This window comes from Nymphalis io, chromosome 27 (assembly GCF_905147045.1).
Source record: "Nymphalis io chromosome 27, ilAglIoxx1.1, whole genome shotgun sequence".
NCBI lineage: Eukaryota > Metazoa > Arthropoda > Insecta > Lepidoptera > Nymphalidae > Nymphalis > Nymphalis io.
In genome coordinates this window covers 7,471,824-7,491,831 of record NC_065914.1, presented here as the reverse complement: position 1 = coordinate 7,491,831, position 20,008 = coordinate 7,471,824, and the positions used below count along the sequence as shown (strand labels likewise).

The 20,008-nt window shown below is 38.4% G+C and overlaps 2 protein-coding genes across 6 annotated transcripts in view; one reads left to right on the top strand and one right to left on the bottom strand.

Moving 5' to 3' along the window:
* Positions 1-554, bottom strand: part of LOC126778809 (P protein-like) — a 50,088-nt gene extending 49,534 nt beyond the window's left edge. For 2 of the 4 annotated variants that reach the window (XR_007670235.1, XM_050502499.1), the window contains exon 1: positions 341-548. The gene's annotated coding sequence lies outside the window, so the exon portion shown is untranslated. Of the gene's footprint in view, positions 1-340 lie in introns of all 4 variants that reach the window. The other 2 variants (XM_050502502.1, XM_050502501.1) reach the window with 2 other exon arrangements.
* Positions 1-20,008, top strand: part of LOC126778799 (interaptin) — a 301,055-nt gene that overhangs the window by 101,141 nt on the left and 179,906 nt on the right. The window lies entirely within an intron of this gene.

The window sequence follows — 20,008 nt, the reverse complement described above, 5'->3', positions numbered from 1 at the left end:
TATATCGTCGTGAACTTTTTTACCTTTTAAAGTTCTACAACATTTCTATAGAAAGCTTTTTAATGTTAAGCAGAGTTCGTAAGAAAGACATTCCAATGACCGTTTTTATAACATCTGATGTCCTAAATGTATCTAAATATGTAAACTATGACCATCTTGAAGACTCATTCTGAAATAATAATCAGATAAGTACTCTCGAAGATTTTCTCCTACATCCAAAATTTCAAGATTTACCTTTTATAGACAATATATTTGTTTGTATATATAATGTTGATTTAACTAAATTGATTTAAAAATCAATTGTAATTTTATAATCGAAAGGAGCATCATAATAAATTACCACGCAAAATTATAGCACCAAAGAGTATTTATAAATAAAATTATATAAGCACCAGTCTAAAAAACAAACATGTTAATCACGATACACAATAAAAAAAAACTAGTCACTATCACGTAAATAAGACAGTTATTTTCCCGCCCGTTTAATGTCAAATGTCAAAAAAATTGTCAAACGTTTTCGAATTTGGAACGCTACGTGCGTTCCCTGTGCTGAATGCCACGCAACTGGCTGTTTAGTTATAAATAAATATTGTCGCATTTTTATCACACCGTTATCAATGACTTAGGAAATATGTGAAACGAAATGCATTATTGCTTATAATTATATCAAAGTAATTATGAGCAATGTTTTGTGTGATTTCTAAAATGTTATCTTTAATTTAAGTCAAGGTTAAAAAATTTTGAATGGCTGAAATTTGTTTGTAAATAAAAATATTTTATATAATAATAGCCGATATTGCGCAGTGGTTAGGACACGGAAACATAACCAAAGATTGTGGGTTGTCACCTAATTAATACACTCATAATGAATTTGTAATTAATATTTATCTCGTGCTGTGTCATGTTTGGACACAAATGTTGTCAGGAATCCTGCCCGGAAATCTATCTCAGGTGTTACCAATATTTAAGAAACATGGTGAAATTAACTCTTTACTGGTGGTAGGGCTTTGTGCAAGCTCGTCTGGGTAGGTACCACCCACTCATCAGATATTCTACCGCAAAACAGCAATACTTGATATTGTTGTGTTCCGGTTTGAAGGGTGAGTGAGTGTAATTACAGGCACAAGGGACATAAAATCTTAGTTCCCAAGGTTGGTGGCGCATTGGATATGTAAGCGATGGTTGACATTTCTTACAATGCTAATGTCTAAGAGCGTTGGTGACCACTTACCATCAGGTGGCCCATATGCTCGTCCGCCTTCCTATTCTATAAAAAAAAAAAAAAAAACCTTTTTTTCTATAAAGGCGTCTATTCATACGACCAGATGTTGGACATTTGCAATTTATAAGCTGTTACATTACATATGTACGCTGTACGCTTATAGCGTTATTTGAATTATAGATCACTCCATATTATAAAACAAAGTCTCACCCCAACGCGTCTGTCTGTACGCGATAAACTCAAAAACTCCCGAACAGATTCTAATACGGTTTTCACCACTGAATATGACAATGATTGTAGAGGATGTTGGAAGAAAATATGCCGATTGGGAACTTCACTGGCGTGGGCCGCGGAAATCAGTACAGTTATATGTATTACGATCAAAAGGTTTAAAATTATTATTCTACCCGCGCGAAGCTGGGACTGGTAGCTAGAATAAAGTATTTAAATTTTAGGAGCGAGTCTAAAAAAAATATGTTTTGGCAATTCGAAAATAGCTTGTCTGTGTGTGCGCGTGTGTGTATAAGACCAAAGTAGTGAACAACAAAGATATGTACGTGAAACTTAAGTTGTTATAACTTTTGATAGACTTAACCGATTATGATGAAATAAAGACTAAACGATACCTTGACGAATACTCTTTATAATAATTCTTATTTGCTTTTGTAAGTTTTAGTCGTTTTGAAGATTATATCGGACAAACAGACAGATAGACAAAAAAATGGTTTTCGTAGCCCACAAACAGCCATTTTAAAAGGTCAGTTATTTGAAATCACAGACATACACTTCAATTATATTTGTTTGTGATTATAGATAAAAAAAATTTTTTTTATATTTGCCGGGAGGGCAAATGACTCTACTCCACCTGATGGTAAGTGGTAGTAGAGTCCAAACGCGACGACGGCCAGTACAGACGGGAAAAACGTTCTGCACTAGCCGCCTTCGCCTTGCCGGCCCGCAAGATGCCTCTTCACGCCTCGTTCGAAGGAACCCGGGTTGTAAGAGGAGGAGAACACGTGAGCTGGTAAGGAATTCTATTTTTTGGAAGTGCGACAAAGAAAGGAGTTGTCAAATTTCTTTGTTCGCGATGGAATTGATGTCACAGTTAGGCGGTGACATCGACAACCAGCTCGCGTGGACTTAAGAAGGAAGGGGGAAGCAAGAATTAGAGAGAATAATTCCTCAGAGCACTCGCCGTGATACAGTCGATAGAAAGCGCTCAGTGCTGCTATCTGACGACGCAATTGTAAAGGTTCAAGGGTGTTTGTGACCTTTACGTCGCCAATAGCCATCCCAAAGGTGCGAGCAATATTCCACGCAAGACCGTACCTGTGTTTTGTACAGCAGGCACAGTTGTTGTGGCGTGAAAAAACGCCGCACCTTGTACAGAACTCCGAGTTTCCGTGAAGCTGTTTTTATAACAGCCTCGATGTAATCCCTTGGACTAAGGTCGCAGCGAACGTCAATCCCCAGCATGGCGATTTTGCTTTGCATCACCAGCGGAGTACCACAGAGGGAGGGAAGAGGGGAAAATGTTGACTTTTTCGCCAAGAGAGCGCATACCTGTGTTTTTTTGGCATTAAACTCAACAAGATTATCAGAGCCCCATTTGGCGATGAGCTCTAACGTCTTATCGAGTTCAATGACAAGATCCTTCCGCCTCTCCTCAATTTCCGCTCGCCCAGCCACTGCGCGTCCGTGGTATCCACCATGCACTGTACTATCGTCTGCATAGCAATGTATGTTCCCAAGAGAGAGCATATCATTGATATGCAAAAGAAAGAGTGTGGGAGATAGCACAGATCCCTGGAGTACCCCAGCATTCACTACATAGAATTGTGAAGCGCAACCATCTACTAAAACACGAAGGCTACGCTTGTGTAGGAAGCTGGCAATCCAGGTGCATAGCTGAGCAGGCAGACCGTATGCCGGCAGCTTGGAGAGAAGACTTCTGTGCCAGACCCTGTCGAAAGCCTTGGAGATATCGAGGCTGACAGCCAACGATTCTCCATGCTTGTCGATAGCTTCACTCCAGAGGTGTGTTACGTACGCTAGAAGATCACCTGTGGACCGTTTTGGCCGAAACCCGTACTGACGATCATTAATTAAACAGTGATCTTCTAGGTAATGGATCAGTTGGTTGTTTAAAATCTGTTCCATCACCTTACAAAGTACTGAGGTGATAGCTATTGGCCGATAATTTGCCGGGTCAGACCGATCCCCTTTTTTGGGAACCGCTTGCAAATTAGCTCTTCTCCAAGCCTCCGGCACACATCCCGAAGAGAGAGAAAGTTGGAACAGGCGCGTTAACACAAGAGACAGCTCCGCTGCGCACTTCTTCAGCACTATGGCTGGTATTCCATCGGGACCGCTGGCTTTCCGTACATCAAGTTGTGGCGAACGCGACACTTACCAGATCCCTACAACCTATATAACTTATATAAATAAAACAGTATATATATAATCATTTAATATCTTATATATTTTTCATACATAAAATAATAAATGTAACATAAATACAAATATTACTATAACATATAACTATACTATATATACTATAATACTTTATATACTTATATAAATTATATAATAAATACATATTATATATTATAACATATACATGTAATACACAATATAAATATTTACACTTTAAAATCATATAAATAATTAAAATATAATATAATAATTTATGTAATGTCGGAAGGCAGTCGCCGCGTGATCGTATAATAGAAATGTCTATTCTAAATAAAATACCGTTACTTTGAACAAAGAAACGTAAGCGCATCGGCTCAGCAGTCGGCCGCCTTCCGTCAAGGAGTCGAATCCTAGATCTCGTACTGAACGCACGTCGCTTCTCGCTTGTAATTTGCTACACGATTTTGCACCTTAAGTCTTTGTAATAAGTCATACTTCCTTCTTGCATCTAAACTTATCTAAATACTTCGTTCTTCTCATTCTACTCTGTGCTGTGCCTATCTTTGTGTTTATTATTTCTACAAGAAATAAATTAGTAGTGGAAGAAACTTTGTTTTAATCAAACCTCATCTACAACATCATTCACAACTCCGCTACAAAGTGATTGCAGCTCCGCACGCACATCACGTTGCCTGATTTTAATGTCAGGCATCGTATGGCCACATGAAGGTATTGTAGGTGGCAGCGCACTACAATCATTGATGACGGAATTGTCGGCAAAGAGTTTAGCCAGGATCAGCTTGCTCTTGCGGACTGTGAGCTAGCGATCCGTCCGGATTTCTGAGCGGTGGCAGCGAAGGTTGGCACAAATTGTTTTGCACAGTCTTAGTCAGACGCCAGAAGCTACGGGAGCCCCTAGGATGCGAAACAAGGTCATGACCAATCTGTACAATGCGCTGTGCATCCGCTCTCGTGTATGCCTTTCTACATGACTTGGAATTTTTATTATAGTTTGCTTTCAGTGAGTCAATGTTATGAATATCAATGATGCCCCGCTAACGCAGCCGTTGATCCACTTGCGATATGCCGCCTGCTTAGATGATACAGCATCGGCACATTCACGAGTGAACCAACGGTTACGCGTACTCCTACTGACGAGATCTGAGCTAGGAATGTAGTATTCCATTCCCAACATGATCTCGCCAGCAACAGCAGCGGCACTAGCTGTCGGGTCATTCCCACTGAAACAACGTTCCTTCCAAGGGACCGACGCATAATAATCGCGCATACCGTCCCAATCTGCCGACTTATAGTGCCAAACGAGACGTTTGCGTACTGCTAGTGGCGGCAGCTTGGCCTGTGGCACTCTGGTAGATATAAGGCTGTGATTTGAAGAGCCAAGAGGAGCCTGAACCACAACCTGATATTCCACCGGGTGAGAAGTCAGCAGAAGGTCCAGTAGAGAAGGTGCTTGTCCATCAATGTCTGGGAACCTGGTGGGCTGATCAACCAGTTGGGTCAAGTCATGTGTGAGAGCAAAAGCATGAGCAGTCCTTCCAGCATGGTCAGTTTTGAGGGATTACAACCATGATTCATGGTGAGCATTAAAATCCCCCAAAAACACCAATTCCGCGTTAGGAAATTGCTCTTGCGCAGCATCTGCCACCCGACTAAGATGGTCAAATAATCGGCTTGTCTCCAAGTCACCATTGTGGGATCTGTAGAGGCACACGTAGACTCGGCTCTGACGAACCAGGTCCACACGTACCACCAAAATGGAGAAGGAGGGGTCCTCCAAGCAGCGCAGTCGGTGACAGCAAACATCCGTCCTGACGAACAAGCATACTCCGGCTTTCGCTTTGAAGGATTCTTCAAGCGTGTAGCCGGGATAATTAAGGTAGCAGGTATCGGCAGGACGGAGTATTTGTGTCTCCGTGAGAAACAAAATTGCTGGCCGTGCTGTCTCGAGATGGTGGTGGACAGCGTTGAGGTTAGTGTGGAGTCCACGGATGTTAGAGAACTCGACCTCAAACAGCGAGGGTATGGTGGGGGTGTGCACCGCTGTACGACCGTTATTTCTGTTTCGTTGCGCCATTTAGGAAAAATAAAATGGAAAAGAGACGTGAAGCGAGCGATGTATTGCCACGATAGGGATGGGCAAAGTGTGGAGGCGTGTTTCTCCAAGTGGTTGCCAAAAGGAAAAATACACTGACCCGCCGGACGGAAGGGCCCCCGAACCCCCCCGGAAGTGGCCGCCGGAACCCCACCTACCGGTCACCAACCGGCACGACGGTCCACCCCGAGATTATGCGTGGCCTGGTGGGGCAGCCTCACGAGCTGGTTAGGCACGTTCGGGCCCCTGTACTATGCCACGGGCGGCCAGCGGAACAGCCGTTTCTTCGGGTCTCCCTGTCCGGCAGGTCAATACAGTTTCCCCCGGCATTGGTTCAACAGCCGACTCCATTGGACCAACACCCATCGCGGCAATACTCGCTCGGGCTCTGGCTGTACGCTGGCTGACCTCGAAACGCGGCTGCAAGCCACTTCACGAGTTTTTCACCATGCGTACGGTGGTAACAAGCCAGGCGGATGTTTAACATCCTACCACCAGAAAGAAAATAAATATAATATAAAGTAGATATAATATATATTTGTATATGTTTCATACATATTGGATTTATTTTAATTACATACATGCATACATTGAAGTTGCGAATACACACAAACAAACAACGTCACTCTTAAAATAATCCCAGAATTATAATGTTGTTAGTTCACGTCGTCGTTTGGACATTTTTTTATGTATATGGGCCACTTATATTGTGTGGTCTTCGACGCCCTTTTGCATTGGCTGATCTTTTACATCGTCAATGTGCCACCAACCTTGGAAACTATGATGTTAGGTGCTTGTTTCGGGTTTCCCGGTGGTATTGCTACTGTGAGACTTTAAAATAAAACCACCGAGAAACTGCTGGTCAGTTGGTGTAATTGGTCTCTCTCATTTTAAATACGCCAAGCCATATTAAGTAGTTACAAAAAAAACATTGTTATAGCGCGAATTAAAAGACAACTAGCGCCATCTATTGATGTAAAGAAAAAATAAAATAATATTTGGCATTATGTCATTTGATCTTGAACAGCGCTTGTGGAAAAGTTTATTATTAATGCAATCAAACAAAAACAACAAAAAAATTGCGTCATAAACATTGCATATATATATAAAAGTTCGGACATCTTCGAAATCAAGGTTCAAATGCGACATTGAGGTTTTATTATGATCGTTCCTTACTAAGAAGTTTTACTTTGAAAAACTTCCATAAACAGACAGCCTTGGTGGTTTTATTACAAGCTGGTTTCTACCCACGACTAGCTGGCCTAGCCTGCGATAGAATGGTGAGGCGTGTAAATACCCTTTGTACTTTTCTGTACTAATGACAATATATGCAAAATTGATTGATTTGATTTAATTTAAGGGAATTTGAAAGCCGAGATGGCCCTGTGGTAAGAACGCGTGAATCTTAACCGATGATCGTGGGTTCAAACCCGGGCAAGCACCACTGAATTTACATGTGCTTAATTTGTGTTTATAATTCATCTCGTGCTTTACGGTGAAGGAAAACATCGTGAGGAAACCTGCATGTGTCTAATTTCACTAAAATTCTGCCAAATGTGAATTCTACCAACCCGCATTGAAGCAGCGTGGTGGAATAAGCTCCAAACCTTCTCCTCAAAAAGAGGAGAGGAGGCCTTTAGCCCAGCAGTGGGACATTCACAGGCTGTTACGGAAGGGAATTTAATTTAATGGAATTTAATCTTATTTTATTTTATATATTTGATTTAGTCTAATTTAATATAATTTAATATGATTAATTCAGATTTTATTATTGTAATTTTTGTCTTTTTACTATTTATTTGTATTTATGATCCCTGTTTGGTCGAGATAAATGATTTTATTATTATTAAAATTATGATCGGTAAAGCAGTTGAGACGTAACAAACAAACTCACTATCGCCTTTATAATATTACAATAGATGTCAAGTTAAGGCTTTCATAATGTTTATATAACAAGAAGGCTTTATTATTTTAATATTATCTTTATCAAAATATTTACATATGTACGTTACATAATACCGTCAAAGTCAATTGAATGTAATAAATGCTTACTGTTATGCTCTGGTTTTGTTCTTGTGAACCTGGTGGAAGATACTTTTAATTTTTCGATAGCGTTTTTCACTAGATGGCGCTGTTTTCATATAATATGCATAATTATATAAGCTTATAGGGCTTATAAAAAAAGCCGAGATGGCCCTGTGGTAAGAACGCGTGAATCTTAACCGATGATCGTGGGTTCAAACCCGGGCAAGCACAACTGAATTTTCTTGTGCTTAATTTGTGATTATAATTCATCTCGTGCTTTACGGTGAAGGAAAACATCGTGAGGAAACCTGCATGTGTCTAATTTCACTGAAGTTCTGCCACATGTGAATTCTACCAACCCGCATTGGAGCAGCGTGGTGGAATAAGCTCCAAACCTTCTCCTCAAAAAGAGGAGAGGAGGCCTTTAGCCCAGCAGTGGGACATTCACAGGCTGTTACGGTTACGGTATAGGGCTATTCTGTAAAGACAAATGATATGTGATGGCATACAAGACACCTTAAGGCCCCGAAAGCTGAGAGACCCAGCCAAAAATAATATAATTACACACTGATTATTGGAATGATTAGGCCTCAAATGTAAAAATGCCTAGGGGCCTTGGATCTCTGTTGGCTCAGACCTGGCTGCTCCGATTAATTTCAACTAGGTCAACTTTTAAGATCATTTATTTACTTACTGCATACACGCAATTATACGACGAGCCGGTTAGTGTGGTTGGTGGATGCTTTCACGCCGATGGTTGTGGGTTCTATTCCCACCCAGGAGGTTATATCTACATAAGTATGTATTTACAAATAGTATATGTGGTATGTGTAGTATATCAGTTGTCTGGTTTCCATAGTACAAGCTCTGCACAAGCTTAATTTGGGATCAATGGCCGTGTGTGAAAAATGTCCCAGGATATTATTATTATTATTTATTTTATTAACATAACTCTCCCTTAGGGCATTTATTATAAGAACAATTAATATTAAAAGAATATAAACAACGATTTCAGTATTTTCGAAATTATATTTATTTGGCCGTGGGATGATTTTGCTATAATTTTCGGTATTGTGTTGCAATTATTTAACTAATAAATTTCATAGTGCCTAACCTCACTGAAATTTTGCCACATATGTATCTAATTCTTATTCTCAAAGAGGAATTAGCCCACCAGTGGAACAGTTACAGGCAGTTATTAGCTTATTTTTTTACACACAGCAACACTGATTATGACAATTTAATTTCTTAATGTATTTTTTTAATAAAAAAAGTTATTTACGCTTGATTTTTTTCATGTTATTATATACACCTTGATTGTTCTTATCACATAACCAATATTGGCTTGAGATATAGTTTAAATACGAACAATCAAATTTTGTTTGTTTGTACTTAAATTTAAGACTCATTATGCCAAAAGATTGTGTTTATTTTTCTTTGTATACGAATTAACAATATTTATTTATTTTTAAAATCTTTGAAAACTATTCTTAGCGATTATTTTTTTATACTTTTTGATGTCTAAAATCCATTATGAGAGTACATTGTACTCGTTCCGCCGCTAGCCGCTAGATTTGCCGCCTGATGGTAAGTGGTCACCAAACACCCTTAGACATTGGCATTGTAAGAAATGTCAACCATCGCTTATAGCCAATGCGCCACAAACCTTGGGAACTAAGATTTTATGTCCCTTGTGCCTGTAATTACACCGGCTCACTCACCCTTCAAACCGGAACACAACAATATCAAGTATTGCTGTTTTGCGGTAGAATATCTGATGAGTGGGTGGTACCTACCCAGACGGGCTTGCACAAAGCCCTACCACCAGTAAAGATGTCTCCGTTTTCCAAAAGTGACTGCTCAGTGGCGCCCTCAACTCACTTTGCAATGTGTAGTTCCACAAGCCGCCATAATTTTTCGTCAATGTTGCGTTGTTCTTCGAACCGCGCGCTTTTGAGAAGTGAAGTAAAAAGTTCTGTCTTCGTTTTTCTTATTCGTGCACGTAGTAAAGCACGAGATGAATTATAATCACAAATTAAGCACATGAAAATTCAGCGGTGCTTGCTGGGTTTTGAACCCACGATCATCGGTTAAGATTCACGCGTTCCATCTGGGCCATCCCTGCTTATCTCGCAGCTTTCGCCTTCATCAATTTATGAAAAAATGAAAGAACTTTTCGGTAGCGATTCGCCCTATAAAAGTATATCACACGATATATTTCAAATAATCTGCAGAAAACGTCCAGAGATATTGGAACTTCGTCGTCATGCTATTTTCATGATATAATTAAGGGCAAGTACGTCCCCCGCAAAAACTTGGGGGGGTGGACAAACTACAAAAACAGTATGCTGCATCCACAACTTCTACAACTACTCCTATGTCTCCTAGCCCGTCTACCTCCAAAAACAAGAATTTTAGTTTTCGCTCAGCAAAGTCAGGAACCAATACCACCGTTAAACATAAGGATAAAAAAGATTCCAGTGATCATCGCAACCAAAACAATTCTGGTTCAAGTCAAAAGGGGGGACATAAAAATCACAGACAGAACAAAACTTTAAAAGTAAATGACGAGTGGTTTTACAGGGGGCTGTCTAAGGCTCTTTACAAAGAAGTGGGCCGCTTTGAATCCTCCACAGGCTATATATATAGTATTCATTTCACATTCCTTTCAACCAAGCACCTCAGTTAATTTTTCTTGTTTTTTGTCAAATTTTAACGTCAAACGAGATACAAAAAAGGATTCAAAATCGAGTTTTAGAGCCTGCACCCCCTACCCCAAGTTTTATTTCCCCGTTGCTTATCATAACAAAGAGCAACGGAAAAAATCGGATAATTTTAAATCTGAAAGCCCTAAATCGATACCTGACCCCAAAACACTTCAACTTGGTAAATCACCATCACACGCCCAAGTTCCTTCAATCGGGAGATTGGATAGCCAATCTCAGCCAAGCCTCTTGCCTATCAAAGTACAGCACAGGCGCTAACTACGTATCAGCTACGAAGGCAAATTGCAGCAGATGACCTGCCTCACGTTCGGCTTAGCGGCGGCACCAAAAATGTTCGCATCTGTGACGAACTGGACTGCAGAAAGGCTTCGAGAGCAAGGACTCCGCCTCATTGTCTACCTGGACGACTATTTCCTGGTTGCATTGCCGCACTCTGCAGCGCCACAGCAAAAAGCTTCGTCTGAACCCTCGAGCCCCAATGAAGTCCGTCAAGATTTGGAATGGTGGTTGGACAACATAAATCAAGTGACACCAGTCCATCACGAGATGACGACGACAAATTACATCATTACGGACGCTTCCGATTTACAATGGGTAGCATTAGTCAACAACAAGAGGATACGGGGTGTTAGAACTCGGCAGCAGCAGAGTTGGCACTGCAACATGAAAGAAATTTATGCAGTGATCGCCGCAATATCAGCCGAAGCAAAAAATTTGAAAGACTTGGAAGTGATATTGCAGAGCGACAATCAGACAGTGATTGCCTTCATAAGAAAAGAAGGCGGAACCAGGTTAGGGCCTCTCTTAGAGAGCAAGGTTCTGCTGATGTTGGTGGACAGCCTCAACATTGTACTCCTCCCACACCAGCTACCGGGAGCGTACAATACGGAAGCGGATCACCTCTCGCACAACCGCGCCGCTCCCGAATGGCGTCTAATGCCCGAGGCTACAGAAAAAAACTTCGGCGCATGGGGAACACCCGAAATCGACCTATTCGCGTCAAGCCTTCAACATGTTGTTCCAACATATGTCTCGTTAGACTTGGCAAACTCGAACGCTTGCTTTCACGAGGCCTTCAGCAGGAACTGGCATTATGACCTGGCCTGGATCTTCTCTCCACCCAGCCTCCTGCCTCGAGTGCTGCAACACCTCATCTCAGCATCAGGAAAATTCATAATAATAACTCCCAAGTGGAAGAAACCATTCTGGCGCCCCGACCTCAAAAACTGACCCTTTTAAATTGTGATACAAATCGTGGACAATTCAGACCCAATTACACTAACACCCACGTTTGGGTCGAAAACTGATTCTAGGTCACATTGTCAATCAGACTGAATACTCTCAGCTGCACCTGAAAGGAATATTGATCCAGTATATTGGGTAAAAACTCTAAAAGAAATATCGGAAAAACCCTGGAGTTTCCCGATATTATACCAAATCTTTTTATCATTACTAGAGGCCCCTTAAAGCCAGCTACACCGACTATAATTGGTGGCAGGGTAAGGAAAGCATTGCCTGAAGCTGGCATTCATGCTTCATCAGGTAGCTTCAGATCCGCGGTCTCATCCTTGAAGTGGCTGGAAAAGTATCATATTAACGATATTCTGGATAAATCAAATTGGCAACATGAAAGTACATTTAGAAAATTCTATTGTAAACCAATTTAACCTGCCATGATTCATAGATGACATAGATTCAGAAAAATCCTTGTCTCAATTTTTCTCTTGTAAATAATCACTTTACAAAATACTGATTATTTGTTTAGTTCCTTAATTTTATTCAATTGAATATAATTTTCATTTATCACTGTAAGATCTCGCACGTAGTTCAAATTAAATAACTACTAATTTCAATAAATGCAGCCTTTATCACATTGTTGCGTGGTTTATTTTTAATAAATTTTTTTTATTAAAAATAAAAAAAAATAAAAAAATTTGTTTACAAATATTCAACAAGCCACCAGGATATAACAAACAAGTCTCTCATAATGGACTTCAGTCGTCAAACGGAACACATAATATACAAAATTTACCTAAAAATAAAAAAGTCTTCCTGGTGAGCCATCATCATTATGTACTACCAATGACGAAAAATGGCGGCTTGTGGAACCACACATTGCAAAGTAAGTTGAGGGCGTCACTGAGCAGTCACTTTTGGAGGAAAAACGGAGACATCTAGCGGCCAGCGGCGGAACGAGTACAATATACTCTCATAATGGACTTCAGACGTCCCAGGAAATATAATAAAAATTATATTTTTAGGTAAAATTTGTATATAAAGGACAAGAGCTAGTGCTAATGTAACTTGTCATCAAGTTGTAAATTGTCATTGATTTAGAAATATAAGATATAAGTTCTGTCTTCCTACAATTAATTTTAGACCTTAAGCCCTGTTGATATTGCTTAGAATGAAATATACTTCTTACGATGCCCATATTTTGCAATTCGACCGCTAAATGACGAAAAACTGTTATGAAAGATTGACGACGATATTTATAATATTTACAGGATATATCAAAATCATATACATTTGGAATTACGATTCAAAGGATAAATGCTGCTATCATTCTTGCCACCATTCCACGCGGTCACAATTTGTACACTAACTATTTTTAATTTTTATTTGTATTTTTTATGGCTTTAATGTAAATGATTAATAGACAAGGTTAAAAATAACTGCAATCTTATTATAAAAACGAATACTGTGCTCCAAGAAGGATTTATTTATTTTGACTGCCTCAATGGTGTAAGGCCGCAGACCAGGAGGTCCTGGGTTCGATTCCCAGGTCGGGCCAATAAAAAGTTATTGGGTTTTTCTGTCAGAAAAATTCTCAGTAGCAGCCTGGAGTCTGGAAGTCGGAAGTGTGTTCACTCCCGTGCCTCAGAAAGCACGTAAAGCCGTTAGACCTGCGCCGAACTCTTTCCGGTCGTGTCAGATTGTCGTCCTATCGTATTATGAAAGTTAGAGAATAGAGAGTTCACCTGTGTTTGCGCACATATTTGTGCACTATAATATCGAATGCGCGGTTGGCTAATCTCCCTTGAGATTGGCCGCCATGGCCGAAATCGGTCTGGAAGACATTATTATTATTTATTTATTTACTAAGGATCTCCAACAAAGAATACGCACTTACGAGTACATTACATGGTGGAATAATGTTTTAAAATATGTGTGCTCCTTCAATTAAAGGAAGCCATTATTGAGATTTATCGACCTTAAGTCGAAAATTAAGTGTTTCTGTTTTTCTCGCAGAACAGTTTTTTTATCGTATATTAGTGAAAAATGGTAATAAAAAACTTACGGTTGTGTTTTCTGACAGTGACGTAATGATTTCCTTAATCTGTGATCCCAGAGGCTCACACTTCGTCTTATGGATCGTTTCTTTTTCATCTTCGATTCTCCGATCTCTTGAACCTCCTGAAGCATTAAATTGTTATTACTTTTTATGAAATAAATCGCACCGCTAAGGTCTGAAATACCCTTTCGACCTCCGTTTTCCCCACCCCACAATATCTTCAAGGCAAGAGTGAATAGGCATCTTCTAGGCAAGCGCACTCTACCTTAGACTATATCTTCACTTTCCATCAGGTGTGATAACAGTCCCCTAAGCCCTAGCCTATATATATTTTTTTTTTTAAAAAAAAGCTCGAATGATAAGTCATATTATAACAAAGATCGGAGAAGCAAGTGGAAAATATCGTTGAATAGAATTTAAAAATCTACTTTAAGAATAAGTTTGTTATAATTTAAATAACATACAAAGCGGCAATGAAAGCATAATTGTCATAAATTATCTGTTTAAACAACAATGACGACCGTCGAAAGGATCTATGGGTATCATCAGTATCTTGGGTTTCTTCTTCATGATACTGTTTCGGAATCCCTTCCTTCTAAATGCGACAACATAGCTTATTAATTGAGGAGTGGAGCCATCGCCCACTTCAGGTTTTTTGCTTTAGAAATTCACATTGATAACAAAACAAATTCAATAATTCAAGTAAAGTTCGATCCATGATAAAAACATCTTATTTTTTATCCTTAGCAGCTTCTCTTCAAATTTAAGTAAAACCAAAAGAGATATACCCTTCCAGATTACATATACAAACAGATTTTTCTAATTCTGTTTATAAATGAAAAAGTTCTGATGCAACAAACATAAAAAAATACAACCAAATTAATAACCCACTCCTTTTTTTGGAGGTTAAAATTAATTAATTTTCATCTTAAATATAAGGACATATTCATTAATGATTGTTTACATAATTATTTATTAATTTAGACATATTGCATGAAATTTTTAATAATCTATCATTTTAATAATATGTGATGTAATGGATTTTGATTACTCATTTGTCAAGATTTGATTAGTATTTTTTTTTAATTTTATAATTTTCCTTATAATAAATAAATAAAAAAAAAAATTAAAGTTTTACTGGTTGGTTGTAATATTACAATTTAATCCTTTCAAAATAGCTGAGAAGTATTATCCAAAGAATTAAATATTAAAAATGACTGTACATAGTTTCCACATAAATAAAATATTATTACTTAATATTACCTAAGTTCATATACTTACCTTTAATTATTAATATCGCACACACAACTATAAAAGATTAATTTAAAGTTTAAATGAAGTAAACGATTGCTGATGCGACTTAAAGACCGAATGAATTCAAATGATTGGGTTCATTCATATAAATATTATTGTGCGTCACATAACACAATGAGGGATTATGTATTGTTAATGATGTTTATTTAATATCTGTCAAGTTGTGTGCAATTGTTTCTTATATAATCAGAAAACCATAGAAATAGTCCACCATGGAGCTTAGATGAGATAATAAAAGATTCGATTCAGAAATTCATTTGTAGATAACTCTACTCTTGGCAATTGTCGTTTTCGAAGCGTCAATTTCAATACGTGTCATTTAGAATCTAAGGATATAAAAGTTACAATTTCAATTTTAATCCCTTCGGCTATCGTCTCCATTCCTGACACAAACTTAATGCTTAATTGGACGGGTAAATAGGAATATTGGTAATTCCTTTAAAAAATGTTAATTGCTGATATTCTTTAAAAAACAAATGTAGGAATGACGTCATAAGAATTGCATATGTTATGTTCTTTATGGATTTAAGATAATTGTTAGAACACGTGAATCTTAACCGAAGATTGGGAGTTCAACTCCGCAACTGAATATTTGAATGAAAATTTGAATATTGACGAGCCGGTTGGCATGGTTGGTAGATACTTGCATTTCACGTCGAAGGTTGTTGTTCGATGGGTTTGATTCCAAGACAGACATTTGTGTGCATGAACATGGCTGTTTTTTTTTGAGTCTGGGTGTAATTATCTATATAACTATGTATTTACAAAATGAAAAGTAGTATATGTAGTGTTAAGAATGTCTTCCGACGGGGCACGACCTACCGGCACGACTTGATCACGTGATGATCATCATAGTGGGGACTGGCCCTGCCGAGCTCCTCGGCCGGACAGGCTGCCTTTAGACACATCTGCTTGGACTCTCGGTTGTGGCGGATTTCTCATAAATAATATTTCAGTTTCTTAGTTCTGATTCCTTTGTTCTATTTGTGTGTGTAAATTGTACGTGTACATTTACGTTTACTTTATTGTTGTATAATTGTATTAATCTATCTTGATTTCTAATATCAGAATTGGGATCGGAATCTCATGTGTTCTGATACGCTTAGCTTCCTGAAATAGGACCGTTGGCTATGCAAATTAAATTAAAGCAATTGCGATTTATTTTAGTACCCTACGAAAGTATTATAATTTAGTGACTAGAAAATGTGTGGTAACGTATTATACGATGAAAAAAATCTGGTGAGTATGTTCCAATTTGTTTAAAAGCGATAGATACTGTGTCTGACTGTGCGTCGTACTGTTTCTTAGTAACTTTTGCGATGATTTCTTTATTTGACTACCATGTTCTGGATTATTAATTAATAGTGAACTTACGCAATAATAGCTTACTATGTATTGTACGGTATAAGTTTCTTAGTAACTTCACAAGTTAGCTTGTACCTACATTGCGTTAATTTCTTTATTTATCTACCCTGCTTTGGATTAATAATTATCAATGGTCTTACGCAATAGTAGCTAAGAAACTTGCCTAATAACAATCGCTTACAATGGCTCACGTTCCATAAATCATTTATTTTTATTTTTATAGAATAGAAAGGTGGACGAGCATATGGGCCACCTGATGGTATGTGGTCACCAAACGCCCTTAGACATTGGCATTGTAAGAAATGTCAACCATCGCTTATAGCCAATGCGCCACCAACCTTGGGAACTAAGATTTTATGTCCCTTGTGCCTGTAATTACACTGGCTCACTCACCCTTCAAATCGGAACACAACAATATCAAGTACTGCTGTTTTGCGGTAGAATATCTGATGAGTGGGTGGTACCTACCCAGACGAGCTTGCACAAAGCCCTACCACCAGTTAAATTAACGGTGCCGCGAACGCGGGTAGTAATTGTGACTATGGTGGAGCATCGGGACTCGGGAGATTGTCTTTTTTTTTTTTATTTGCCGGGAGGGCAAATGACTACTCCACCTGATGGTAAGTGGTAGTAGAGTCCAAACGCGACGACGGCTAGTACAGACGGGAAAAACGTTCTGCACTAGCCGCCTTCGCCTTGCCGGCCCGTAAGATGCCTCTTCACGCCTCGTTTGAAGGAACCCTGGTTGTAAGAGGAGGGGAACACGTGAGCTGGTAAGGAATTCCATTTTTTGGATGTGCGACAAAGAAAGGAGTTGCCAAATTTCTTTGTTCGCGATGGAATTGATGTCACAGTTAGGCGGTGACATCGAGAACCAGCCTCTTCGCCAGGGCATTCCGTGAGTGCTGCTACGAACTACGATGCTGGTGCGAAAAATCGTACCATTGATGCGATACGATCTATCATCAATACTACGCTGAGATCCAACCAATATTTTTATATTTCTAATTTCGACATTGACATTTGGTGCGAGGAGGTAGATCGTGCTAAAATTTAGTCAATGGAGTGATAATGAGTGTTGGTCTCGCATTGGTAATTGTGTTCTGAAGCGTGTACTGCGCTTTTCTATTAAGAGTATAAGGAAAAGACTATATTGGCCTTACTAGTCAGTCTACCGTTGACGGTTTGTCAAGTCGCTGTTAGTGGATAATTTTTATTAGCCACTGCTAACGTATGCGTTGATATTGTGTCCCAAGTCACTTAAGACTTTGATAGATACGAGTTTTTCTATTAATTTAACGAAGTGCCTTTTTAGCCATCAATATAGAACTCTTAGGTTGCACTATCAGTCAAGGTCAAGTAAATAGAATCTAGGTCAATAGAAAGTTTTTTTTTTTATATAGAATATGAAGGCGGACGAGCGTTACATCGCCAATGTTTAATGTTTTTTGCAGCGCCAATGTCTATAGGCGGAAGAGACGATCAGGTAACCCGTTTGCCCATCTACCTATTTTTTTTTAAATCACTTGGGTGACTATGTTGCTCTGGTAGGTTACACAAATATTCTTATCTATACATTAATTATAATATATTGTCTAGTTTCGCTCTGAAGTAGGATTTGATCTACATCTATCATATTACTAGTGCTAGAGCTTTGTGCAAGCTCGTCTGCGTAGTTACCACCCTCTCACTCATCAGATATTCTACCGCAAAACAGCAGTACTTGGTATCGTTGTGTTCCGATTTAAAGGGTGAGTGAGCCAGTGTAATTACAGGCACAAGGGACATAACATCTTAGTTCCCAAGGTTGATGGTGCATTGGCGATGGTTAACATTTCCTACAGTGTCAATATCTATGGGCGTTGGTGACCACTTACCATCAGGTGGCCCTAATGCTCGTCACCCTATTCTATAAAAAAAACTATCTATTAATTGCATAGAAGGGATTCGCTACGAACACATTCCATTAAAATGTGATATACATGCTCTACAGCCCCGCAATCGAAACAATTCGGAGAAAGAACTTCGTTCATTAAATATCCAAACTTATTTAATGGAATGTGTCCGGAACGCAGTCTCAACGCCATCACAATATCTTCACGTTTTCAAATCACATTTTTCCATCCAAGAATAATTGGAAGGATGTGGATGAATCGTTTTGTACCATATGCCTTTTTCTTTAAACCTCTTATCAAAATATTCTTTCCAAGCTTTTACAAATTTATCTTTTATAAAATAAAGGCAATCTGTATAAAAAGGTAACACATTAATTATGTCTCCATCAGTGCATGCCTGTTTGACAAACTGATCGACTTTCTCGTTACCAATAATTCCAATATGAGAAGGAATCCACTGCAAAACAACAAATTTTCCGAAGGACTTAATTTTTAGAATCAGTCCAATGATGGTATTGGCTATCGGTGTTCCACGAAAGACGAGGTGCAACGAGTCAAATGTTGCAATGAACTTTTTGAGTCAGTGAGAATGATAAATTTATTAAAATTAATTGTCTCAATATAACATAATGCTTCCGCCAGAGCGATAAGTTCTGCGTACATTCGTTTCTGCTTGGGGATCATAAAAGGCAATTCCCGTTTCATTGTTATGTATAGACGCATCAGTAAATAAGTTGTAATCGTTAAGATATTGTAAATTTAAATAATTTATACATTTTATATAAATATCAAGAGAGTTATATGATGAGCGTTTTGATTTATTTATATTGGGTATATCTATCTTAATATCCAAGTCAATTTTTGAAGGCCAAATATTTAAATTAAACATTTCTAGTTGAATGCTCCTATGAACTGGTATATTTTGAATTTCATTAAATAATAAAATTAAAAAGGCTTTTTTCTTCTGTTCCATATGAAATTTGTTAAGCTAATTCATCAAGCAATGCGGTAAAAATGCTCAAAGCTGATAGTAAATCATTGGCGGTGATAGTCAAGTTCTTATTTGATGTATACAAAACAAAATCGTCCGCATATTCTGAAATAAAAACATTTTTGATAGATTGACATATGTAAGCTGTCGCAACATTAAATATTAAAGACGATAAAGGATCTCCTTGAGCTAAGCCCTGGCTACAACATCTTGTAATCGATACCGTATCTAAATTAATATTTAGAAATCTATAATTAAGAAAAATCCATAAATAATTACAATTTTTTGATCCGACCCCATAATTGTCCATTAAAGTCAAAAGTTTAGACATATCTATGTTATTTTATGCTCCATCAATGTCAATGAAACAACAAGACGTAAAATTGCCTAGTCCAAATCCGTTTTGTATACATAAAACTAGTTTGCTTAAATTGTCTAAACAGGAGTGAGCTTTTCTGAAACCCGTCGTGTCCTCAGAGAAGATACTTGATCTTTCAAAATACCATTCGTCTTTTGTGTAGGATTGAATTAAAAACTTTACATATACAGGACATTAAAGATATTGCTCTTAAAGATGATATTAAGAGTGTTTCAGAAAAGCAATAACAGCAATTTCTCGTCACTGCCTTGGAACTAATCCATATTTG